Here is a 26,861-nt window from a genome sequence, read left to right as displayed (position 1 = left end):
CTCTAACCCCCCCCCCCCCCCCCCCCCCCCGCCCTGGTCCCGCCCTCCAGCAAAATTTGAAGATCAGGCTTCCTCTCAAGTTCTGGTCCCTGGCCGCTGGCGGAGGCCCCACTGAGATCTTCTTGCTCCCTGGTTTTCTGGGGGAAAGTGTTTTTCTCTCTCTTTGAGGAGGAGTAGATTGAAACCCTCCCACCGGGATGTCGGGGAGCTCGCCTTTCCGGGGGAGCCCGCTGCTGTCCGAGCGGGACGGCAGCCCAGCTGGCCTCTGTTTCGTGCTCCTGACAGGGCCAGTCCCTCGCCGGAAGCTTGTCACCAGCTTCCCTCCAGCAGCAGAAGCCTCCAGAAGCGTCTCTGCTCTCAGATGCTCCGATGAGAACGGCCGCGCTGCCGAGGGCTGGGAGGGCTGGAGCTCGCGGCGCTCTCGGGCCTCCGACGGCCGCGCTCCTCCGTCCCGGCGCCCGGGAGCCCCGGCTGTCTAAAGGGCCGCGCCTGTCGCCTGTGCGGCACTCCAGCGGAGCGCACTTGTGCAGTCACTCGTCCACTCACTCGTTCATTCAACGGTCGTTCCCTAAGTTACGCGCCAGACACTCTGCTAGGTGGTCGGGATTCCCAAAGGAATTTAAAAAGAGGCCGAACTTCTGAGGAATATGCTGAGAAATAGTTTCGCGGCTTTGGAAGTACTGGGGAGAACGCCTGGGCTGCGTTCTCTCGGAGGAACAGGGACTGAGGACCTGCAGTCGCTGTGAGACCAGGGAGACGAGGGGTAAGTGAAGACCCTGGAAGCATCAGGGAAGGTCACCAGGACATGGGAAGGTGGACATGCAGGTACACAGGCTTGTTCTCGAGCATACCTGAGATGCCCCTTGCAGCCTCCCTGTATTACTGAGGTAGGGGTTAGTAGGGTGGTGTATGTAGCTGAGATCCCACATGAGATAATGAGCCGTTAGAATTTGATTTTTAATTCTATCTGCTGGTTGCTAAACATTTAGGGGATGGTTGTGGTTTTGTTCCAAGGCTTAGACATAATGCAAGTGAAGTATTTGTCACACAGTAGTCTTAGTTCCTCACATGAGATTTTATTTCCTACTGAAAAACAAAGTAAAACTCAGAGAGATTGAGTAATTGTCCCAACGTCTCAGCATGGCACACTCACTCGCTGCTTGTCTGAAGAGAGAATCGCAGCATCCTGGCTTAATTTCCAGCTCCACACCCTGAAATGACAGGTCGTTATTGCATTTCTACTGGAAGCCAGTAGTCACTTGTGATGATGAAATTCAAATATTGTTCCTGAATGAATAAACACAGCAAGTTTCTACAATAATATTAGTATAAAAATGTGGTTTCCAACAACCAGTCACTATCGGGTGAGACAGGTCCCTGTTTCTTCCCCACCGAAGTCTATTTATTTTTGAAACCATGAAACGAAATGAAATAGAAGCACATAAATTCCAAAACTCAGGACAAACACATTTACACACATACACCAGGAAATACAACAGGAGGTTTTCATAAACATTACTCAGCCATGTGACACGCATTCTGAGTTAGATACTCCACAAACATCAGCACATCTGGTCTTCACAAACGACATTTCTTTTATGCAGTACATGGACAATTTTGCAATTATATTTTGCTTCTGGATTATTAGCTTGTGAAAGTGGTTCAAGACATATTTTCATTGTTATAAAAAATGAAATTAAGTACTCACATGTGAGATGTGTTGTTCTAGACATTGGAGAACTTGAAACTGATGCAGACATCACCAGTGAGCAGCTACAAGCAACAGTTGTGTCTGGCCAATATTCCACCAGGCAATTAAGTGGAAAAAGGAACAACAATGGAATCGGCAGAATTAATGACACCAAAAGGATAAGCTAGTAGAAATATATTAATGTGTTCTTTCCACCTCTCCTCCCTCAGAGCTCAGATGCATCCTTGCATATTCACTGTGCACCTGCCGGCTCCCCAGAGATTGGTGAATTGTTTCAATCTCTCCATTTCATTTGAACTAAAACACAGAGACAGGTGTGTAGTAAGGTGTTGCTGGTTGTGTTACCAAGGGAAGACCCACAAATTCCTAATGTGGAGGTCCTTGGAGTGGCAAAATATCCAAGGACTGTTCCATGTTTGCTGTTGGTGGTGCTGGTGATATCTCCTGGATTCTATTATTTATTTATTAGCTCCCCAAAGATGAACCTCACCACCCCTTTCTTCTCCTTACACGTGATTGAGATGGCTTTTGTCATTTGCAACCTAAAGAGCTTTCTTGAACACAAATAGTGATTAGTGTAAAATATACAAGTTGTGCCTATAAGGATATCTGATTAATTTCTCAGACATATTTCTGTTTAGATTGTGAAGAACTCATTTCCTGAAACTGGAGGTGCTTACTCCAGAGCTGAGTGACCACACGTCAAGAGAGCTAGCATTGTGGGCAAGGCTGGGCTGATGAATGTCCAACTCCATGATTTTATGATGGCCAATTATGTTATTACATAATTAAGCCTTGTAAATAGATGGCGACATACCCAGTCAACTGTGCAAATATTAGACATAGATTCAACAAAAGATTTAGATTGTGTATCCCTGCTAGAGGTTTTGGTGTGGCACCAAGTCCAGAGTAAAAATATATGAATTGTCTATTCAGAGATTAAAGTAAAAGAATAAATTAATACCTATTACTTAATGGTTAGGAAAATTGCCAACTAATTTTGAAAATTAAATATCTGTAAGCTCTTTTTTCTTTTATATATAAATGAAAACAGAAGGTTCCTAGCACACTACAGTATTTGACTTTAATTGCATCTTTTATGAAGATAAAAAGAAAAGGATCCTTGAAATGATGACAATAAATTTTTGAAAAATGTCTTATTCAAGTAAAGTTTTGCTTATTAAAACTATTATTCATTAAAACAAATAACCTAGCCAGGCGCGGTGGCTCATGCCTGTAATCCTAGCACTCCGGGAGGCCGAGGCGGGTGGATCGCTCGAGGTCAGGGTTTGAGACCAGCCTGAGCAAGAGCGAGACCCCGTCTCTACTAAAAGAAAAAATAGAAAGAAATTATATGGACAGCTAAAAATATATATAGAAAAAATTAGCCGGGCATGGTGGCTCATGCCTGTAATCCTAGCTACTCAGGAGGCTGAGGCAGTAGGATCGCTTAAGCCCAGGAGTCTGAGGTTGCTGTGAGCTAGGCTGACGCCACAGCACTCACTCTAGCCTGGGCAACAGAGCAAGACTCTATCTTAAAAAAAAAAAAAAAAAACCTACATTTTGGCCTTCAAATCCATGCTTTTCTACCTACAACTTTTACCTTTTACAGAGTCGTGTCATTAAATTACCAAAATTAACCAAAGTGGTGTTTACAGGGGAAAGTCTGATTTGAAAGTGCTTTCCCAGGTGGATGTTTTCCAGCCAGAACTTGCAAAATTACCAAGAATGAATGTTTTGGAAAACAGTATTGTAAATGTTTCATCACTCTGGGGCAGCCTTCTTTTATGCCTGACTGAGGCAGTTCAGTTGCTTCCTTCTCCGTGTGTTCATGGAAACTTTGACCCTCTTTGTAAGTCTTTTGTTTACCTGCTTGTCACAATGCCACAGATGACCTGCTCAAGGTCGGAGGCTGCTTTTTTATTGGGTTCGTTTGTTTGTTTTTTGGTCATTGTTTGTTTAGGATTAAATGTAACACATATCCACAATAAAAGTCATATAATATTAAAAAATATAAAAAAGAAAGTTAAAAAATTTACCCCAAATTCCATTAACAAGAAGTAACTATTCTTGACATTAGGTGCATATCTTTCTAAACACATTATCTCTTCACGTGTAGTTGCAGATTTAAACACAGTAAAATATAAGCAGAAATGATTTTAGAAACATAGAATCAAATTACATATGTTATTTCAAAATAAATTACATTATATTTAATTTTATTGAACTTACAAAAACTAAAGTGAAATTAAAAGAACTGAAATGTATTTTATCATAATTCAAAATTATTTAAATTTAAGCAAATGTTGTAAAAAACTTTAAAAGACCAAACCAATTATTTTGATTAACTAAGTATTTCAACATTAGGCTTTAGTTATTGATTATCCTATAACTTCAAGTGTTTCTTATTTATATTATTATTTAATTTTTTAAAAACCCTTTTATTTTGAGATAATTATAGATTTACATCTATGAAGACATGTATGAAATAATACAGAGAGAACTTGTCCACCTTTTGCCCAGTTTCTTTCAAAGATAACATCTTGATTACATGTACATTATATAGTACAAATTCACAACCAAGAATCCCACGCTGATGTGATCCGTTGACCTTATTCAGATTCCAAAAGTCTTATGTGCAGTCTCTGTGTGTCTGTGTGTATTTAGTTCTACTCAGTTTTTATCACATGTGTATGTAGATTTGTGTGACCAATAATTCTATTGCAAGGATTCTTCAAGCCCTGGCACCAAGAATCTGCCCTTCATCTCTGTAATGCTATCATTTCAAGAATGTTGCATGAATGGATCCATGTATTATGTATTTCCTCAGTATTTATACCTCAGTAAAAAGTAAAAAAATATAAAAACAGAACAACAGAACTAACAGAACAGAAAATTTATGATGGGAGATTGGAAAAAGAAGAGGAAATACCGGCTTTTTTCCACTCAGAATAATCCCCTGAGATGCATCCAATTTGTTGCATGTATCAATATTTCTTTCCTTTTAATGGCCAAATCATGGTATGAATGTATCACAGTTTAATCAGTCACCTGTTGAAGGGAATTTGGGTTATTTCAGCTTTGTGCTTTCACAAATAAAGCTTCCATGCCCGTTTAGGTACAGGTTTTTCAGTAAATAATCTGGAATAGATACCTGAGAGTGCAATTGCTGCATTGTATGGTCAACACGCGTTTAGTTCTGTGAGAAACTGCCCTCCCTACTCCAGAGTGGCTGTGCGGTTTTACATTCCCACCCACAGTGGGTGAGTGACCCAATTTCTTTGTATCTTTGCAAGTATTTGGTATGATCATATATTATTTTTACATGTCCATGGTAATAACCTTTGTAATCTTTTCCATAATCACTATTCACTGCAATTGTTTCTCCCATAGTTATATTCTTAGATGGATCCGATACACAATACCATGAATGTTGTGTTTTGATGGATACAGGGATCTCACAAGCACTTTTGTTGCTGTGCTTTGTGTTCAAAAATACCCTTTACCTTTTATCTTTAAAAAAAATTAATTTTTAATTATTATGGGTACACAATAGCTATATATTTATAGGGTACATGTGATGTTTTGATAAAAGGCATTACCTTTTATCTTGTCTGGGTGGTTTTGAAGGGTGCCAGTCAGGAGAATACAGCAAAGTGACGCACATCCTTCCTGCCCGGGAAGTGCCGGCTCCTCTTCACCTCACTCTCCTCCTGCCCCTGGCGAAGTCCTGACGCCGAGCTGGATGATTCCTGCAGAACGTTTGGATGAGTCAGTCAACGCACAGGTGAGTTACAGTCTGTACTAGGCAGGAGTCACAGAAATCAGCTAAAAGGAATAACCACGACTGCCTCTGACAACCGTGTTGAGTGAGTCATGAAGAACTCATTTAATATTTTCCACCATTTCCTGAATTGCCCATATACAAATCAAGTAAATGATTCATTAACAATCCATTCCTAATGTGAAAATTGCTGAAGTGATAAGATCATTATGGGCCAGTAATTTTGGTTGTAAGAATATAGTTACCTTCATCAAGCTTCTAGGGTCTTCCAGAATTTAGCTTTTGTAATTACTATTGAAATTTCATGAAGAAGAAGAAACAAATGAACTTCCAGCTGGTGAGAGTTACATGCATCTGGTTCTGTGGGTTTTCTGATTTCTGTCCCTTCTGAATACTGGACTGGGCACATAAGGTGTGATATTAAGGGCTCTAATATTCTGAAGATTCTCATAAAGTCATGGTAAGTAATTATGAAGTTTTGAATTCTGAAATCCTTTTGCTTTAGGTGCCAATATTTAAATGTGTTTATTAAACTTAACAAATGCCAAATAAAGAAAACTCCAGTGAACCAGGGAAATTTTGTACACTGCAAGTGGGAATCGAAGAGGTAGAGCTATTGGAAGTGGGAACTGTCTGTTAAGCTAAAAAGGAATTCCTTGTGAACAAGGAACTTCTAGATATAGAACTAACGTAAATTCATGCCCACCTGTACAGAAAGACATATACAAAGTATTCATGGTAGCAGTTTATAATAGCTCCAAGTTAGAAACAAACAATGTTCATCGAGAGTAGAATGAACAAATGAATTGTGGTCATCCACATGTGGAAAGGTTACTTATCTGTTAATTAAAACAAATGAACTAGTCGCTGCTCAATCTCACAAAGATAATTTTGAGTGAAAGAGGCTAGGCTAGAAGAATAAATGTTGCACTATTCCTATGATATAAACTTCAACTCCAGGCAAAACTAATGCCTGGTGTAGAAGTCCACACGGCTGTTACTCTTGGGACGGGGAGGGTGGGAGCTCCCAGCTGCTGCTCCTGCCTTGGGTTACAGTTGCGTGAGTGTGTTAACTCACTGATCTTTCTGTTCACTTCTGATTTGGGCACATCGCTGTATGTGTATTATACCTCAGTAAAAAGTAAAAAAATATAAAAACAGAACAACAGAACTAACAGAACAGAAAATTTATGATGGGAGATTGGAAAAAGAAGAGGAAATAGCTGTGGAAAATGAACCTGGCAACCAATTTGTGTGTGTGTGTGTGTGTGTGTGTGTGTGTGTGTGTGTGCACGGTGGGGTGAGAGCTGAAGGGGCTCTATTTTAAAGGACTCGCTTGTCCTACGATGAGATAATCTCATCATTATGATGAAGTAGAACTTCATGAAGGGACAATAGCTGGTCCCTTGTTTTAATAAATAGTAGCATCATAAGCATCGGTGAGAGCAGAGAAAGGAAAATTACAGTTAACAAGATGGCAAAGTACAGTGGACATTCAAAATAATCATGTGGGAAATTATATTGAAAACATCAAAACATGTCAAAAACAAAAGGAAGAAACAGCAGTATAAAACAAGCAGTGAGCTGCCCGGCCGGACAGGCGGGCGGCAGCCCTGGGGGCGCGGGCAGCGAGGCCACACTCCGCGCGGCCCCCAGCTGCGCGGGTCCTGCAGGGTCCCGCCAGGTGCTGCAAGTGGGTGGAGGGTTGCAGGCGAGCAGACCCAGAAGATAAAACACCCGATCAGCTAAATCAACATTATCGATTACGTGCCAAACACCTCGAGACCTCTGTGATCTGCAGCGCCGGCCCTACAGGACAGTTCTTCAAGATAGCGCAATGGCAGCAGTATTTGACCTTAACAGTCACGTGAACAGTCCACACAGCAGACACAGAAAACGAATAAAAGAAATTGAGTGAAGATGAAATCAGGACACTGAAACAAAAAAAAATTGATGAAACCCGGAACAAGAGCAAAAACCCAAAGAAACCAACAACAGCCACGCTCAGAGCGCCAGTGCAAACGCGGCTGGGGAAGAATAGGATGATGACATTTTACCTCTAACCCTTGAGGAGAAGGAAAACAAAGAATACCTAAAATCTTTATTTGAAATCTCAATTCTTGTGCAGAAGCAAAACATACCTCTGGACGGACACGAGGCTGACGAAATCCGAGGTCTCTTTCCTCCCGATGACTTCCAAGCACTGCGCGGTGCCGGGGAGGTCCTGAGAAAGCGCTCTGGGACAACAGCAGCTGACACATTGCTTTGTTCAGAAATGCAGTAGACAGATTCTAGAGATCTGTGAGAGCTGCATTTGGGCAGAAACGCTCAGGGAAGTGAGAGACTCACACTTCTTTTCCCTGATCACTGGGATGCAGCGGACACGGCGGGAAGCGCGCCTACCTGGGCTGGTGAGCTTTGCCGCGGACTCGCACAGCCTGAGAGGCGTCTGTGGGTTTCCGCCCCAGGAAGCCAACGCAGAAATTTTGGCTGTGAAATGTCACACTGCAGTGACTGAGAAGTGGGGCTAACTATGGGGGTTGTCATGGCCGGGCTTACATTGTGTCCAGCAGAATTTCTTCCAAAATGAAAGTGGATGCTTCTAGACTTTTAGAGAAACATACCCAAGCTATCTACACACTGTTCTTCCTGTGCCTGAAACACGTGGTTGGCAAAATCAGTGCCTGTCATGGGAGCACCTGTTGCATTGGGAACACTTGAGGAAGTTTGTTCTTTTTTCCATCCATCACACAACTGCTTTTAGAACTTGACAATGTAATTTCTGTTCTTTTTCAGAACAGTGAAGAAAGGGGTAAAGAACAGAAGGAAATTTGCTATTCACAGTGGACAGGAAGGCATGATGCCTTTGAAATTTTAGTGGACTTCCTGCAAGCACTTATTTTATGTTTAGATGGTGTAAATAGTGATATGACTATTAGGTGGAATAACTGTACAGCTGGCAGAGCATTTGTCCTCTGTAGTGCAGTAACAGATTTTGATGTCATTGTTACTGCTGTTGTCTTTTAAAATGTCCTCTCTTTTACAAGGGCCTCTGGGAAAGGTCTGCAGGGGCAAACCTCGGATGTCTTCTTTGTGGCCAGTAGCTTGACAGCAGCCCTGCATGCACTCAATCAGTGGTGGAAAATATTGAAGTTTATCATGAGTTTTGGTTTGAAGATGCCACAAATTTGGCAACCAAACTTAATATTCAGATGAAGCTCCCTGGGAAATTCCGCAGAGCTCAGCAAGGTAACCTGGCACCTCAACTAACCTCTGAGAGTTACTAAAAAGAAACCCTAAGTGTTCCAACAGTGGAGCACATTATTCAGGAACTTAAAGATATGTTCTCAGAACAGCTCCCCAAAGCTCTTAACTTCTTATCTCTGGTATCCTTAGTCATGGGTCAACTCAAATTCGATATGTCAGGAGCACCATGCTGACATGTACAGAAGTGATTTACCCAACCCTGACACGCTCTCAGCTGAACTTCATTGTTGGAGAAACGAATGGAAACAGAGACGGAAAGATATTGAGCTTCCACCCACCATATATGAGGCCCTCTACCTGCCTGACGTCAAGTTTTTCCTACTGCGTATGCATTGCTGAAGGCCCTGTGTATTCTCCCTGTGATGAAGGTTGAGAATGAGAGCTACAAAAGTGGACGAACACGTCTCGAAGCATACTTGAGGGACACTTTGACAGACCAGAGGTCAGCTAACTTGGCTTTGCTTAACATAAATTTTTATATAAAACACAAACTGGATTTAATGGTGGACACACATATCAAACTCTATACAACTGAGTCTGAGCTTCCTACTGATAATTGAGAAAGCATTGAAAATACCTAAGAGACTTTGAAAATAAGTTTTCTCTTATATTTGATATTGGAAAGAAGAGGCGTAGGTGTATGTAGGCCACTTAATCACTGAGTATCTTTGCCCATAGGCCTCCAGTGAATACTTTGGCCATTGACAATCTACCTATGTGAATGGCCCCTGTTTGAACCCTCAGGCTTTGAAGACCTATCTGTTCCTCCAGAAGACCACATTGAAAGTTCTCCGTTCCACTCCTGTGTGATCTCTGCTAGTGGCACTCTGGAATTGTTCTAGTTAAGTCATTTTAGACATAACATTTATTATGACGGTGGATCCATGTTGGGTGTTGAGTTATCAATTCTTTGAAGAAATGAATTTTGAGGAGGTGTGGGACGAAGGAATACATGTTATAAAATATTACAGTGAAGCCCACGATTGACCTTTGACTAGTAGGAGTTTTAAATATGTTGTTAAAAATCTGTAATGGATAGTTTAATGGATAATTAAAAGAAATTGCCAGAGAGAAAAGCTTGTGATCTCACCAAGCAAGGATTTTGGTACAGATTTTGTCTTTATCAAACGAACTTACAGGATGAATGACAGTTGGAGTCTTGGAGGAGGAGCTGCCGTTGTTCCACGTGGGCTGCTGCCACTCGCGTTCCTCTGCTGAGCCTGGAGCTGCGTGAGGTTTTTAACAGGTACATGTTGAACATGTCTGTTTTGTCGTTAAGACAGAATCAGGCCATGGATACTGAAAACTGACTTGTGTTTTTCTTCTTTCTTTTTCCATGACTTTATCTACTGCCTCATCTTGATTTATAAGCAAAATCTGGAAAACCTACAAAAATATTTTGTGGTTTATCCAGATATAATATGGAAAATGTTGCTGTTGTTTTTGGTGAAGAAAATAAATTTTGTGTGTTTTATTTCAATCTAAATAAAATGTGAATTTTGTTTAAAGTTCAGGTACATTATTTTTGGCGGGGTCCAAACAAATTCTGTGGTAAATTCTCTTCAAAAATATTTGATAATCAGCTTCACAATTCAAGATGAGTCCTTTTTTTGGTATGCAATTTACCACTTGGGGTATAGAAAAAGACATTTTAATTAAGAAATTACTAAATGTAAGGTTTACTCCCCCCCCCCCCCAAAATAAGCAGCGACTACTATACACTTTACGTCCTGGATAATATCAGTCCCTGCACTCCCAGAGGTGGGTGGCAATGAGAACCACCTCGTGGTCGACCCACCTTTGCACAATTACCTCCCTGGATATTGGGCTGGGTCAAGTGACTTGTTTCTAACAGTAGAATACAGCAAAAGTGGAGGATGTTGGTGCTGAGATTAGGTGACACAAAGGCTGTGATCTCTTGCTCTGAAGGGAGTCCGCTGCTGTGTCGTGCATGGGCTGCCCTGTGCAGAGGCTGGAGCTGATGTCTCCCACTGTGGAAGAAACAAGGACCAATCCAAGGAGAAGAGGCAAAGGATGTTTTATCAGAGCTGCGACAGCAAGGGAGTCGGCCACACCACATGCATTTTGACAGCCTCACAGGCAGGTGGAGGATTGGGAACACTTTATAGCGGGAAAAAGAGGTGGCTTTGGGTGTGCCCTGGGCGGAGGCTCGTGGCATAGGAAAACCATAGGTGTGCCACTAAAAGTGGGCATGTGGGTAGGGAGCGTATTGGACTTTCTCTGATTGGTCCTAATTGGAAGCAGGGACAAAATTAAGGAAACTGTTAGTTATTAGTGAAGTCCTGGTCATTCTGAGCTGATTGTTAACAGTAGTTGTCTGGCTTCTTGGACTGTTCCGAGAAGTAGAAGTCTGAGTGGTACGAGCGTGACCTAGAGAATTCTGCGTTCTGCACTGGGGATAGCAGCTAGTGGGTGGTGTCCTGGGCAGCTTGCTGTAGGTTGTGGCTCAGAGTTTTGCTTTTATATTTGATCTGGCCATTGTCATTTGTATATTCAATTTCTTAGTCCCCACTTATGGTTGTTCTTTCACTTGTGAGACTTTGACAAATTCAGGAAAGCTAGAGATCCAGATTTTCACCATTTGGATATTGTTCATTGACCTTCATCATCAACTGTATTGCAAACCTTCTTGACCTTTTGTCATTGCTTCATCATGGTGATCATCTGATGAGAGAACAGCCATATAGAAACATTTATGTCGCTGGATAAAATACAATGAACTGGTATCATGGCCACTCTGACAAAAATAAGAATTCTTAAGAGTCCCTGTGAGGTGTTTCAAAGCCAGGAACTCCAATTGCCCAACCTGGGCCAAGGGAACACATCCCAAAGGCCACGAGGGTCAACCTTAGCTGGCCAAATGGCGTTTTTCTAAGGTGATGCAGCTTGGTCCACCTTGTCTGTTTCACTGACCCAGGAACAACAAGAAGTATTAGCAATGGCACAGATGCCACCAAGACTAGCCAACAAAAAATCTAGAGCAATGAAGAGCAATGAGACTGTCCGTAACTGCTCATGGCAATGAGTCAAGACACACCCATGTTCCTTCTAGGGAAGAGGCGGCATCAATAATCTCTGCCAAAGCTAGTGATAGGCTTCTCACGGTCTTTTCTGTGTGCGATTCCTGCTGACGGGAACACTGCTCTAACTTCACACAAACAGTACGCCGGCAATTCCCCAGGTCAAGTGCCTGAAATCATCAACAGTGGCCTCATTTTGGGGCTCAACTCTGATTCCAAATTTCCAACCTTAGTGATTTAAAGACAAGTCTCAGAATACTACTCCCAGTGTGCATAAGGTATCAGCCTGAGGCACATAGGACCAGGCATCCTGGCCACAAAGGAAGAAGGACCATCTGAGAAAAAAGGGGGTTGTTCACTCCATAAAGTTGGAATCAAGGCCTTTCAATAGATGGATTGCATACTTGGATGTTTATTAGGCTCTGCCAGGTGGAAAGTATGAAGTTTGTTGAACTCAAATTTAGAATTATCTAAGTTCTAATCAATAAAGTGTAATAGTTGGTTCTTTTTCTGGGAGAAAGAGACACTAGCAAAGTCACAAGTTGAATTGTTTAGGGTCAATTATCCAGGTAGGTGCAAGTGAAAAACACTGTCAACCTGTGGTCTCATTTGATGAAACTAGAATTCCCCAGAGGTTGGTATTATGGGGGCCTGGTGAGGAACGGCATATCCAGCAGTCAGTAAGATGAGGACAGTGGCTACTGTCTGAAATAATCTAAGAATGACAATAGAATGTGCATGTTGTTACTTAGCACTTATAATATGAAGGGAAGAATAGAGTAAATGGGTTAATTATGGGTGGATTACAACAAGAGGTCTATAGAAAAGAAAACAAGAAGAATGATTATAGATAAACAGATAAAACACAAAACAGAAATTAGATGCGGGTCTTGGTCCACTATCTGAGGCAGAAATTGCCCACTGTCCATTGTTATCTGCTTGTTCCAAAAGTCATGGCCAGCTATCTGCTTTCAAAGATTGGCTATTTCTGGGGGATCTCAAACAATCCTTAGTTTGAGGTCCCCAATTAGGGTAGCATTCCAATTATGGGGGAGTCTAAATTTCTTCTTCAGTTTTGAGATGTGAACCCAAAGGTTGACAGCTAGGAGTATCATTGCTGTGCTTGCTGATAGCAGTACCTGACAGGGTCCCTTTCAACAAGGTTCAAGGGCAGTCTTTCTCTGATAGCTCTTCTGATGGACAAAATCTCCTGGCTGGAGATCATGAAGATGGAAGATGTTTTGGGAAGATGGCCTTAATCTCTTGATTAATAGGACCTGGTATAGTACATGAGTCCCTTGCAAAATTTTGCCATGTCTGCATGCAGTAAGGCAGGGTCTAGTATTGGAGGTAAAATCTCTAGATACAGGTGCCTTCTAGTTATTAATTCATAGGGAGATAACCAATGTGTCCCCAGGAGAGTGGATTCTCTGGCCACAAGTCCTAGTGGGGAATATCTTTGGCCAAGGGAGCACTAGGGTTTCTGAAAATTTTGATATTTTGATTTAAGAATTCCCTTGGTTCTTGTAACTTTTCCAGAAGATTGTTGGGGTAAGGAGAGTGAAATTTTTTGAGTAAGGGATAACATGGAGTTTTTAAAATGATAAAGTTTGTGTCTTAATCATTTGATATAAAAGTTGATATAAAAGTTAATTCCTGGGTTGGAAACACAAAATCAAACTGCTTTTTAGGGCCTGGAAGGGCTGTAGCTTTCCAGTAAGGAAATCTGCCCATTTATCCCGAAAATACACGTGCCATCATGGAAACATATTCAGGTCCCATGGAGAGTGGAAGTTGAGTAAAATCCATCTGAGGGTGGTCAAAGGGCCTTGAAGCTTGGGGTCCTGGCCATGTCCCATCTTTACAGTTTTTCGAGGATTATGTTGGTGACAAGGGACACACAGCCTGAAAGTAACCTCAACTATCTCTTGAAAGTTTGCCCACCAATGCTGATTAAGGACACAGACTAACTGACATATTCCAAGACCTGTAGTTCACAGAAAACACAGCTATCCATTTGAAACCATCATTGAATCATACCAAGCAGCTGTCCTGAGAGTACCAGAGATTACTAAGTGAAGGGTTTTTTTGTTTGTTTGTTTTTGTTTTTTCTCATTTTTCCTTTTCGAAACCAGGGGATAAACATGGCCATTTTATGATGGCCTCTCTGAATCTTTCCAGAGATTTATCCTTTGAGGGCTCCGGTAGGACCATAACCTTGGTTACAGAGGCTTGTTTGGCATAAAAGTTTGCTAGAGCTTTTCCTTCAGCTTCTATACTCTTTTTTCATGGCTTTCAACTTTCCTAACAGCCGCCTCTCTAGGAAGCAGCAGAACGTCTGGAAGTTCCTCAGCATGCTATCCACGTTTGATTGGGGTTCCAGCAGGTGTGAGAAACTCCCTTTGTTTCCAAAGCATCCCAAAGTCGTAAACCATCCAAAAGCATACGTGCTGTCCGTATATGTGTTTACTCTTTGGTCTTCAGCTTGGTGACAAGTGCTAGCAAACACAAGAAGCTCTGCCACCTGGGCTGATTTTACCTCAGGTGGAGGACTGGAAAGGAGAGCTTAAATTACTGACAGCATATTCTGCTTGATAACCGCTGTCTTCATCCATTTTGCTGCAATAAAGGAATATCTGAAGCTGAGTGACTTATAAAGAAAAGAGGTTTATTTGGCTCATAGTCTGCAGGACGTAGTACAAGGATCATGGTGCCAGCAGCTGCTTTTGGTGGGGGCCCCAGGTGGAAGGTGAGGGAGGTGGTGTGTGCAGAGACCATGTGAAGAGGGGAAAAGAGAGAAGCGGGCAGATGGCAGACTCTTCAAAACAGCCAGCTCTGGGGCACTGAGCGAGAGCTCACTCATCACCACGAGGACAGCACCAGGCCTTCACGAGGGACCTCTTGCCAGGTCCCACCTCCAACATGGGATCAAATCTCAATGTGAGATTAGAGGGGACAAACATCTAAACTATAGTATCCTCCAATTTCAGTTTAAGGTATGATCCATTAGCAAAAATTCGGTCAGGGTTCTCGATAGGTGACTCCAGTGAATCTGAATGAGGCACAAGGAATTCCCTAACTGAGGCATGACAGTCATGAAGCTGCCCTTCTCTTTGTAGGGGCCCCAGTGACTGGCACACCTGGCTCATGGGAGAGAGGGGTCCTTAGAGTTAACTGGCATTTTGGGATCTTAGGGGAGCTGCTGGGGACAGTTCTGTACCTTTTCCAGAGGGTCTGGACAGAGAGAAGAGGAGGATGCAGGTGCAGAAGGCAAGACTGGCCTAAGTGAGAAGAGGGAGGGCTGGCTATACGGGGAGGCAGCCGGGGGACGAGATTTACTAGGAAATGAGTCTGGTTTGTTCTTGTTCAAGTTTGTCGACTGCTTGTTACCTTTGGCCAAATCATCTTTTAGTGAAGCAATTTTTGATTCAGAATTTTACTTGGAGGCCCCTGCATACCAATCAAAACTTGCTGCTCACTGGGCTTGTGAAAAATCCTATTTCCTTTCTTTGCTAAGACATCTCTCAAATGTACCATTTCGTTCCAGTCGGGTGTCCCCCAGGCTCGCTGCGGAAGGTCCGAATCACCTTGGCGAAGTTAGGCTCCTGTGGAGAGTGCGCAGGAGGAGCCCGGGCTCTGCCCGGCGGAGGACAGGCGGGACACAGGGGGTCCGCAGGAACGCCGGGAACGCGCATCCCGCCCGCCTGACGGTGGCAGCTTCTGAATCCAGATGATCCTGTGCCCACCAGCAGGCAGAAACGAGACAGAGTGCTCTCTCCGGATCCACGTCAAGCTCGCAGGACACAAAATTGAGATGGGAGAGAACCTCATCCACAGCAAAGTTTGTTCGTGCCTATGCCGGTCTGGCAAGAACTGCAAACGCACCGACCTTCGAGACTAGCTCAAACCAGAGGCTGGCCAGGCCTGTGCCAGGGTTGCCGCCTAAAGTCTCTTTCTATAGCACAGCACAGCACAAAACGGCTACACAAGAGACTGCAAAAAGGTACGGAAAGGAATAGCCTAACAAACCTTGGGTACCAAGCTAAGAATACATAGCTAAGGAATTCAATGCAAGGAGAGCAGAATTTAGTCTTAGTGCTCACTTACCACATCTTCACGGACTCCACAAGGTGCCATCAGCAAGGCACAAGGGGCTTCTTTGGGTACTGTACCTGGTCAGAGGCTGGAGTCCATGTGGACGGCAGTGTAGACTGGGTCTCGGTGGGACTTCCAGGGTTCACTGTAGAAATAAACAGGGACCACTCAATGAGAACAAGTAAAGGGCTACCTCTCCAGAACTTGTTATATATGGAAATCAGCCACTGCCACTTGGATTTTGTCTGACAATAAGAAGGGCATCCTCTGGGCTGGTTAGGGGTGCATGTTTGGCTTTCTCTGGTTGGCCCTCAGTTGGAAGTACAGACAAAATGAGGAAAACTGTCAGTTATTAATCAACCCCTAGTCATTTGGGGCTGACTGCCGCAGTGCTTACTGTTTGGAATCCTGGAATGTTGCTAGAGGTGGCAGTCTGACTGCCGACAAGTCTGGGGAGGGCACTGCAGACAGCCGGTGTCATGGGCAGCTTGCTGCAGGCTGTGGGTCAGAGTTCTGTTTTCACACTTGGTTGGACATTGTCCATTTGTACATTCGTTCTCACACCACCAAGGGCCGGCAGAGACCCAAGGCCTGACAACAACCCGGCGAGGGGTCTTGGATGCAGGCCTCTCCAGCCGAGCGCTGCTGTGACTGAACCCGGAGTGGGGCGCCTTGACTGCAGCCTCGCGAGAGAAGCTACGCCGGGAACTCCCAGAAAAGCCACTCCCAAATTCCGGACCCAGAGAAACTGTGGGACAATAAGTCACTATATTTTTGGGTGCTTTGTTGAGTGCAATAGGTATGTAATAATTTTTATGGGCATGGTGTTGGAATGCTCCCAGACAGTGAAGTCAGTGGAACCAATAGGGTTTATAATTATAGTTAGACATCAGTGACATAGCAGAGTTTAATAACTGATTATGCGAAGGTGATTTAAAACACCTTGAAAAAATAAAGAAATACAGGATTAGAGAAATTGGTTAGTAAATGATTAATTCATTTAATTGTGTATTAATATTTGGTTATTAATTCAAGAAATATGTATTAAACACTTCCTGCCAGTCTATTCCAAGTACCGGGGTAGGGACATAGCATTGGACAAAAGACACAAAGTCTCTGCTCTCATAGAACTTATATTCTGAAGTGAGAAAAATTCTAGAAAAATTACAATTTATTTAAGAATTGAATAGAAAATAAAATGATTGGAAAACTATCAGAAATTGTGATAAAAATTAATCAGTTTGATCCTTTTTTACTCTAAGTAATGAATTGTGAAGAAAAAATGGATTTAATTGTATACAATATTATTTTCTTATTTAAAACATTACTTTTTCTGATTATAAAAATAATGTTTGTTTATTGTTAAAAATGCTGATAAAGTGAGACATCAAATTACTAGGTATATGTTGTTAGAACCCATATATAATTTACTAAAAATGTTAGATATAAAATAAATTCTGTTGGAATAATATACAAAATTTTAAAAGAGCATAAAAACCATAAAAGTAGTAATAAATAAATAAAAGGTTGTTAGAATTTTCGAGGAGAAGAGCTTCCTAAATAGGCCAGTAAATTGACTAAAAAAGATGAAAAACAGTGTTTTAGCTACATAAAATTATACAAATTCTATATGGTGATACACACCATGCAGAAGTCGGAGCCGCAGGTGTGGTCCCCAGGAGAGCGCCGAGGAAACACGTGCCAGTGCCTGGAAGGGAGCCGGCGCGGGCTGTCAGCGTGCGGCACCTGGCGGGGTGCGGACGGTCTGCGCAGACAGCGGAGCGGCCCTGCAGAAGCAGGAAGGGGAGCAGGGGCGCGTGGAGTCAAGGAAGCTAAAACCAGTGCTTTAAGAAAGGGGAGAGAACTGAAAAGCCGCTGCCTGACCTGGCAGCACTTCTGCCCTTGGTGGCCCCGGGACACACGCTTGCTGTGAAGCGCTGGGCTTGCGGCAGCTTGGAGCGGGATTGAGAAACTGGAGACGACAGACGTGGACAAGGCTAGGAAAGTTTTTAAGGCGGAGGCGAGGGTCTGTCCCAGCCAGACAGGAATAGGGGTGAGTGACGCAGGGTGATTTGTGTTTTTCAAATAGGTCCTAGCTGAGCCTGTGTAAGAGCTGATGGGGAAGATCCGGGTGCGAGACTGACGGCAGGGCGTGCAGCCGGGACAGTCGAACACACTCCTGAGCTTGGAAGGACCTTGCCCTTGGCGTAAGGCTCTGCTGCTGCCATATTGAAATTCTTTGTAATTTTTTTTTTTTTTTTTTTTTTTTTTTTTGTGAGACAAAGTCTCACTCTGTTGCCAGGGCTAGAGTGCCGTGGCGTCAGCCTCGCTCACAGCAACCTCAGACTCCTGGGCTTAAGTGATCCTACTACCTCAGCCTCCCGAGTAGCTGGGACTACAGGCATGCGCCACCATGCCCGGCTAATTTTTTCTATGTATATTTTTAGTTGGCCAGATAATTTTTTATTTCTATTTTTTTTAGTAGAGACGGGGTCTCGCTCAGGCTGGTCTCGAACTTCTGACCTCGAGCGATCCATCCGCCTCGGCCTCCCAGAGTGCTAGGATTACAGGCGTGATCATTGTAATTTTTGAACCAGGAGTCCTGCGTTTTCACTTTGCACTGGGACCCACAAATTAGCTGGTCCTGCACTACTCAGCGGGAAAAGCTTAATATGCAAAAGTGACAAGGGCTTCTAGTCAGTTGAGTGGAGACGCTCCAAAGTCTGGGTGAAGAGATTGGAGAATAGGCAATTGTTTTTTAGAATAAGAAGGAAGTGGAATGCACTAGTATGTAGGTCAGTTTTATCAGTTTCCTGACCAGATGATAAAGTAAAAAATGTAAGCATTTGTCTAAAGTGCTGGGGATGAGAGAGCAGTTATAGGCTTGGTAAAAGTGAAACACATTTGAAGTCGTGGAGAGTGAGATTCCGGTAGACAGAGAGACCAAGCGCCCAGTCAAGGCTGCTCAGCGTGAGTTTATATTGGAACCTCTGAATTTTTATTGGACTTTATGCCCATTGCCCCAGCAAAGGGGTTTTGTCCAGGGAGCTATAATACAATGACAATACAGTTTAAGGTACTAACAAGAGTGCCAGTTCAGTGACAGGATAGACCCAGGAATCTAACTAGGGTAAAGAGAAATGCTAAGAAGGGGCCATTTGGAGGTTGGTAGAAAGTCAGGGACTGGATGTATTAATGAGGTAAAAATAGGCCCTTGTGGGAGTAGTGGAAAGAGAGGAGGTTCTTGGTTGAGGATGGGATGCTCGATTCCAGACTGTGAAGGTTCTGTATTTCTGTGTCTATAGATGCGTGCACATGGGAAACATATATACACATATATATATTAATATATATTGGAAATATATATACATATAAAATTAGTGATATATATAGTAGATATATATATTAGGAATTTTTATATATAAGATATATATGGAAGATGTATATTAATATTAGGGAGATATATTTAGTTTTTCTTGTTTTTTGAGCTTTATATAAATGTTATACTATATACTGTATATAATCTTTTAGAAATTAATTTTCCTTCTCAACTTTATATTTTTAAGATTCATCAATGTTATTTATTATGCCTGTAGTTCATTCATTTTCACTGATGCATAATATTACATTGAACAAATATGCTAATTTATTTAACCACTTTTCTGTCTGAGAGTGTTTGATTGTGCCCTATAAACATGCTTGTACTTGTCTCCTGGGAAACATGTGCAGGTATTTCTCTACATATATACCTAAGAACTTAATTGTTGGATTAGAGGGTATGTGAACTTTCAAATTTAAATCTTTCTTCCAAAAATGATTGTACCAATTTGCACACTTATTATGAAAGTATAAATTCTTGTTAATTGACATTCTATTGAATACCTGGTATATAGGACTTTTGGATTTTTACCAGTTTTGAGTAGATGTAGAACAGTATGATTGTTTTCCTGCTTTGATAACAATGTCCTATTGTGTCTTTATGTGGACGATAAAATAAAACATCCCTAATTACTAATGAAGTTGATAAATTTTTCTTTCTTTTTAATTTCCTTCCTTTTGTTCCTTTTTTTTCCCATTAGTATTCCATCTATTCATGTTTTTGCCCATTTTTCTATTTGCTTTTTTCTTTTTCCTACCGATTCATAAAGTTATTTGTGTATCCAATATGTTAATCCTTTGTAGAATATATTGCCATAAATGTCTTCTCCCAGATTGTGGCTTGTTTTTCAATTTCTTTATGATGTGTATAGTCTAAGTTTTAAATTTTGCCCTTCGTGTTTTAATCCTCAGTTTACAAAAGATATTTTTACATAAAGTAGGGGTAAAATTTTTCCCCCAGATTGATAACCAATTTTCTCAGCTCTATTAATTCTATAGTCCCAACTTTCTCGCTTGTCTACAGTCCCACCTCTTCCATGCGCGTGTCCCGTACATTCATGAGCCCGTGTCTGGGCTCTCCGTGCTGTTCCGCTGGCCGGTGTTTCTGCTCCTGCACCTGCACCAGACTGTCTTGTTTACCAGGCTAATAGCAAATCTTGACATCTGATGAGCAGGTCACCCTATTCCATCCCTTCCTCTTCTTTTCTCTCCTCCTCCTCCTTCAGGAGTATGTTGGCTAATTTTACTTTACATTTATTCCCACATAAACTATAAAGCAGCTAGTCAAATTCCAGAAAAAACTCTGTAGGATTTTGATTGGAATTTCTTCAAGACTATATTTCAATTTTGGGAGAAATAAAATGTTCGCAATATTGAGTTTTTCTAACCACAAACATATTTTTTTTTTTTTTTTTTTTGAGACAGAGTCTCACTCCGTTGCCCGGGCTAGAGTGAGTGCCATGGCGTCAGCCTAGCTCACAGCAACCTCAAACTCCTGGGCTTAAGCGATCCTCCTGCCTCAGCCTCCCGAGTAGCTGGGACTACAGGCATGTGCCACCATGCCCGGCTAATTTTTTGTATATATATTTTTAGTTGGCCAGATAATTTATTTCTATTTTTAGTAGAAACGGGGGTCTCCCTCTTGCTGAGGCTGGTCTCAAACTCCTGACCTCGAGCGATCCACCCGCCTCGGCCTCCCAGAGTGCTAGGATTACAGGCGTGAGCCACCGTGCCCGGCCCACAAACATATTTTTAAGCATTGTATTTTTTAAGCAATAGATTTTCTAATTTATGTTGCTGGCATATACAATGAAATTACTGGCCAGCTACTTAGTAAACTCATTATTTATAATAATTTTAATGAATTCTTTTTAGTTTTATTTGTAGAAAGGCATATGCAAATGATGACAGTTTTTCCAATCTTACCGGCTTTATTTCTGCATTTTGCATTATTGTTTCAGGTAAGATCTTCACTGTAAGTTTGAATGAGATTTTAACAGTGGAAAGCCTATCTTGTTATTGATTTTAAAGAGATTGTTTCAAAGATATAACCATCAAGACTGATGTTTTATATATAATAGTTTTTGTAAATAATCCTTCATCAGGTTAAGGAAGTTGCTTTCTATTCTGAGTTTGCTAAGAAATTTAAAAAAAAATCATGAACGGGGTTAAATTATCAAAATTTGGTGTGCATCAATTGGTGGTCATAAAATATTTCCTGTAAGTATTTAATGTCATGTGTGAGATTTATAGGCCTGTTTAATATCAAAGTCACCTGTATTCCTGGCAATTGCAACTTGAGCATGATATATTATCTTTGTTATATATTACTGGATTCAGTTGTTAATATTTTAGCTAAGATTTATAAATTATAGTTATGATTTATTTTTATGTCTTTTCGTAAAAAAGATTAATTTGGAATTTTTCATTTAATACTGCTCATATATAGTTTCATTATAAAGTTATATTGGTTTCATAGCCAATATGAGTTACAGAGTATTTCCTTTCTTTTTCCCTATTTTCTAGAAAAACTTTTTATAAGAGTGAAATAATCTACTCCTTGAAAGTTTATAGAACTTACATGCAAGATAGTTTGGGCCTATTGAAGTTTTAAAAATATTAATTTAGTTTCTTTATAATCACACAAATATTAAGATTTTTGATTTCATCCTGAAACTGTTTTGGTTAGCTATATTTTTTTTTAGAAGTTTGTTCATTTTATTTGTTTTCAGATGTATTGGAATAAGGTTGTTCTTAGTACTGTTATTATGTTAGTCTCTGATCCATCTGTAGTTATGTATACCTTTCCAGTCTTAATATTATATTTGAGTCTGTTTTCTTGGTCAATCTCACCAGACAGAGGTTTACCTCTTTTAATAGGCTTTTCTAAGATCCTACTTTTTGGCTTTACTTATCCTCTTTATGTTTGTTTTCTATTTAACTGGTTTCTGCTCTATGTTTTTTTTAATCTTACCTCTGTCGAATTTTTTGGATCTATTCTTTTCTATTGTAAGCATTTAGAAATATTCATTTTGGTGTATGTGCTTGGTAAAATTTTTGATGCTTTTACTTTCAACTTTTCTGTGCTCTTGTGATTTAGGTAATCCTTTTACAAGCAACATAGGGATGGACTCATTTTGTTTTTGTTTTTAAGCCAGCCACATTCTCTGTATTTTAGTGGGAGAGGATAGATCATTTATATTTATTGTAATCGCAGATATATTTGAATTTGTTTCTCTCATTTTATCTTATTGATCTTCATTAATTCCACTTTGCTGTTTGTTTTTTCTTACTTTACATTGCAGTTATCACTTTGTGTGTTTGGAAGTTTAAAGTTCTATTTCTATTTTTTTTTTTTTTGGCGTGTGTTAAATTTTAAAACATTGCCATATATACTTAATCAAGTCAAAAGTTAATATCTTTACATTTCTACCAAATGCTGCAGGAAACTTGCAACATTTTAACTTTGAGTGCCGCATTTTCGTTATATTTATTCTTGCCCAGGATTTAAGTTCTTTTTAATTTTTAGCTCTCAAATTAGACATTATTTTTATTATGTCATACATATCTTGCTTGTTTAGCTTTATATATGTTTGCCAATTTCTTTTCCTGCCATTCTTTTGTGTATCATAACATCTTTCTAAGTTTATTTACTACTTCCTGGAGAACATTCTTTAGAAGTTCCTTTAATGTAGGTAAACTTTCTAGTTTCTATTTACCTAAAGTTTTCTTTATTTTGCTCTGGCTCTTAAAATATGATTTTACTGGGTACACAGTTCTAGATTAATAGTTGTTTTCTGGCAGCCTTCTGAAATATTATTCAATTGTCTTCTGTGCCCTTATTGTTAAGAAATTTGCTGTCAGTATTAGACTAGACTGTCATTTCTTTTTAGGTATTTTCTCTTTTCTTGCTGAATAATTTTAAAGTTTTCTATTATATTTGGTATTTTGCAGTTATACTCCAATATATATGGGAATGACTTTTTGTATTAGTTTTGATTCTCTCCAAAAATGAAAGCCTGATATACAGGCCTGTATGCAAATAATTTATTTTGGGAAATTGAGCCCAGGGAAAAGAAAATGGGACTGGGAAGAATGAAACAAGGATGGAGGGAGACTCCATGCAAGGGCACATTATTGAGCTGGTCACTTTTGTGGACACTGGGGCTCAAGCTCTCTGGTACCCTAAAAGGTGCTTTGTAGAATGCACCTCAGAATGGCTCTGCTGGGGTGCATGAGGGGTGCACTTACCCACTGTTTGCTGTTCCCTGGTGGTCAAGGGTCATTGCATGAAGTGTCAACCTCCTTGCATTTTCAGGATTGGTCCACATGTGGGTGTTCATCAGGTCCCCACATGCATCAGAGAAGTACCGGGACAGAGAGCAAGGGATATGAGTTCAGCTACACGTGCAGAAAGATGTTGCTGCAATAGCGATTGTAGTGAAAAGTGGCCAAGAAGATGTGAGGTCCAGCACAAGTGTCCCAGACACTTCATTTTTATTCTTTCATTTGATATATGTTGTGCATCCTGATTCTGTGTATTTTTTTCATAATTTCTGAAAATTCTCACCCATTACCTTTTAAATATTGCCTCTCCTCCACATTCTCTCTCTCTCTCTCTCTCTCTGCCCCACTATCTACTTTTTCTCTGGGACTTTGATTAGACAGAATTTAGACATTCCAATTTTCAACTTTATGTAGCTTAAATGTTTTTTAAGAAAACATTTCCCATGGCCTTGTATGTCTGTGCTGCATTCTGAGTGACAGCTTCTGCTATAGCTTCAGTTCAGCATGTGTGTGCATGTGTGCGTGTGTGTGTGTGTGTGTGTGCTCTTTTCTTTGCATCTTGTTGATATCATCATGTTTGTTCCTGAAGGGAGCAGTAGCAGCTCCCCATATCTTGTGGGCATTTGCAGCCCAGAAAAGGGAGGCTCATCTGGATTCTCTGAGGGATGCTACACGATTCTAGACACAGAAGAATCTAGTAGAACCTTATACAGGGAGAGAAGTGCAAAAAAAAAAAAAAAAAAAACAAAAACAAAATCCCCATAGTTCCAATGGGACTGGAGTGTAAACCAGGACCTGCTCCCTTCTCTTCCACTTGGGAGCAAATTACTTGGCTACTGAGACCATGGAGGTCTAGCATGTCACATCTGTTGGATATATTCAGGCTTTTGGAATTCACTGACTTAGTCGTGAATAGACCCAATTGCTGCTCTATCCACAACCTCTAAAAAAACACTAGATACTTCGGCTTCTATTTATTTATCTTTTAGCCTTCAGACTGAATGATCTTTAGTTATGGATATTCATCCTGTGACCTGAGATGCGGGGTGATGACCCGAGAGTGTGAGGTGCCCCGACATGTCAAGCAATGGGACAGGGGTTGGCTTGGTTCCTGTTTGCTAGGATGCATGCGTGGAGCCACGGAGACGTAGCTGGAATAGGTGGGTCTCCGCACGGTGGGATGGCTGTGGCTCTGCACACTCCAGGACACGTGCGGGTGTGCAGCTGCCCGGGCTGTCGCAATACGTTGACATAGGAAGTTTATCTGGAGTCAGAGCAATCACAAACAATACAAAGGACAAACTTCTCATACACCTGGATGTTTCTCTAGACTCCCTGCATAGCCAAACCCTCCTCCCCACAAAATCAAATGGACTAAATCAAGGTTACAGATGAATAATTATAGAAGGTCTTTTTTACTCGGGCTATGTTGAATGTCACTTGGAATTCAGGCCCTCGTCTGAAACTTGGCATCTTAGAATTGGAAAGGAAAGACTGCAAAAAGAATGTTTACTTTGCTCCATTCTGAAACTTAATATCCAAATACTATTTAAAGAAACAGTTTGACAACCTGTATACCTGACATTTTGAATAGTCTTGTTAATTAAAACCCTTAAATCTTTTCAGCCATGCGTGTGCATCTCAAAAGCAGCACATAAACACCTCACTTATTGACTATTTATTGATATATTTCATTTTAATTTAATACTTTTAATATAACAGCTGCTCTACACAAGTAGGAGCCAGACACTGTGCCGGGCACTTCAAAAGGTCTGCTCCATTTAGTCCTCGTGACAGCCCGTGATGTGGTCACTGTGTCCACCTGTGCTATTCAGAATAGAATTACTGGGAGAGGCTTGTTGACTTGCCTTAGTAAGTAAAAGCCTTACTCAGTTCTAAGACTCAGTAAATGCCACAGCTCTAATCTGAACCTAGATTTCAGAGTCCACCCATGTACTCAACAACACACTGTGTGATGTGTGCCTGAAAGAAACAAAAAATCTCTGAAAAGTCAAAACAGATGTCCAGCCAATCTAGCATGGAAGTTCATACATGTTTCTCAGCAGGGGGTTCTGGGGGTCTCAGTTTTGCTCCGTCCCAGCTCACTTGCTTCTGCACTGTCCCTCAGGCTGAGAAGGTTTTACTAACGGGAGTGTGTGTGTGTGTGTGTGTGTGTGCATCAGTGTCCGTGTGGCAGTGCTGAGATGTCATAAGATATTTTTCCTGGACACAGCTCACCCTGTTTGGTATCTATCCCAGTGGGTGGAAGGGAACCTGTCTATGAGATCAAGGATGCAGTCAATGGTACGGTTCTGGAGAAGATCGAAACCTTCTAAAGACAGGCAAAGTTAGCTCAAGAACAGTCATCGTCATTAGACCATGATTACAATCATCATTCCTCTCTTCCCAAGAGAAGTAGCCTATAATTAAATTTAAATATAATAAAAGGTTATAACTCAGTTATTGTTGAATATAACTTATCTCCAATCAGTAATCCAGAAAATGTAAACTTGAATCATGTAAAATCAGTACAAGATTAATGGGTACAGAGTTTCTGCTTGGACTGATGAAAGATTTTGGAACTGGAGAGTAGAGATGGTTACTCAACACAATGGATGAAATTCACACTCTTGCACAGTACATGAGAATCATTGAAAGGGAAAATATTATGTTATAATACTCTATTACAATAAAAACTCCAGAAATAGCGACTACTTCAGGATCTTATTCTGTTAACAGCAAAAAGAGACAGATACCAGGGTGTGCTTGGGCACAAACTAGAGGGCAGAGCAGGAAGGTAGCACTGTGAGGGCAGAGACGAGAGAGACTGGTCCAGTGAATGGTCCGTGCCCCAAGGGGAGCAGTCAGTACCCCCTCTCATGTAGGGTCAACTCACATTAAATCCTCACACTGCTATAAAGGGGAGAAGGTTTCTTCATTCTGGGGACAGGCAGAAAGATCTAGGCTTTAGTGTCAACTGGGGTTGAAGCAGGGCTGTAACTAGTAGGTTGGGGTAAATATTGCAGGCTACAAACGGTGACAGGCTCAGGACAGAGTTGTATATTCAGCACACCCCAAAGGGCACAAAAAACGGGCACAAAGTCCATGTGGATGGAAGACACACCCACAGGGGAACTGGGGGAGAAGCTTCAGTTTGGTGACTGTAGCTAGTGGGCAGTGTCAAGTGCACCTGAAGGTCAGTTTTCATGGAAGATACCTGGGAAGGTACGCGTGCGTGGCCTCATCTTCCAGACACCACACCTGGGCACGCATCAGGCCTGGGGGGCCCGGGCAAATC

At 41.3% G+C, this 26,861-nt stretch overlaps 1 pseudogene; it reads left to right on the top strand.

Annotated features, from left to right (window-relative positions):
- The first annotated feature begins 5,456 nt into the window (after positions 1–5,456).
- Positions 5,457–8,562, top strand: LOC123647027 (annotated as a pseudogene).
- Positions 8,563–26,861: the final 18,299 nt, after the last annotated feature.

Source organism: Lemur catta, chromosome 11 (genome assembly GCF_020740605.2).
Source record: "Lemur catta isolate mLemCat1 chromosome 11, mLemCat1.pri, whole genome shotgun sequence".
NCBI classification, from domain to species: domain Eukaryota; kingdom Metazoa; phylum Chordata; class Mammalia; order Primates; family Lemuridae; genus Lemur; species Lemur catta.
The sequence above is the reverse complement of the archived record's forward strand: the minus strand, read 5'-3'. Positions and strand labels throughout refer to the sequence as shown.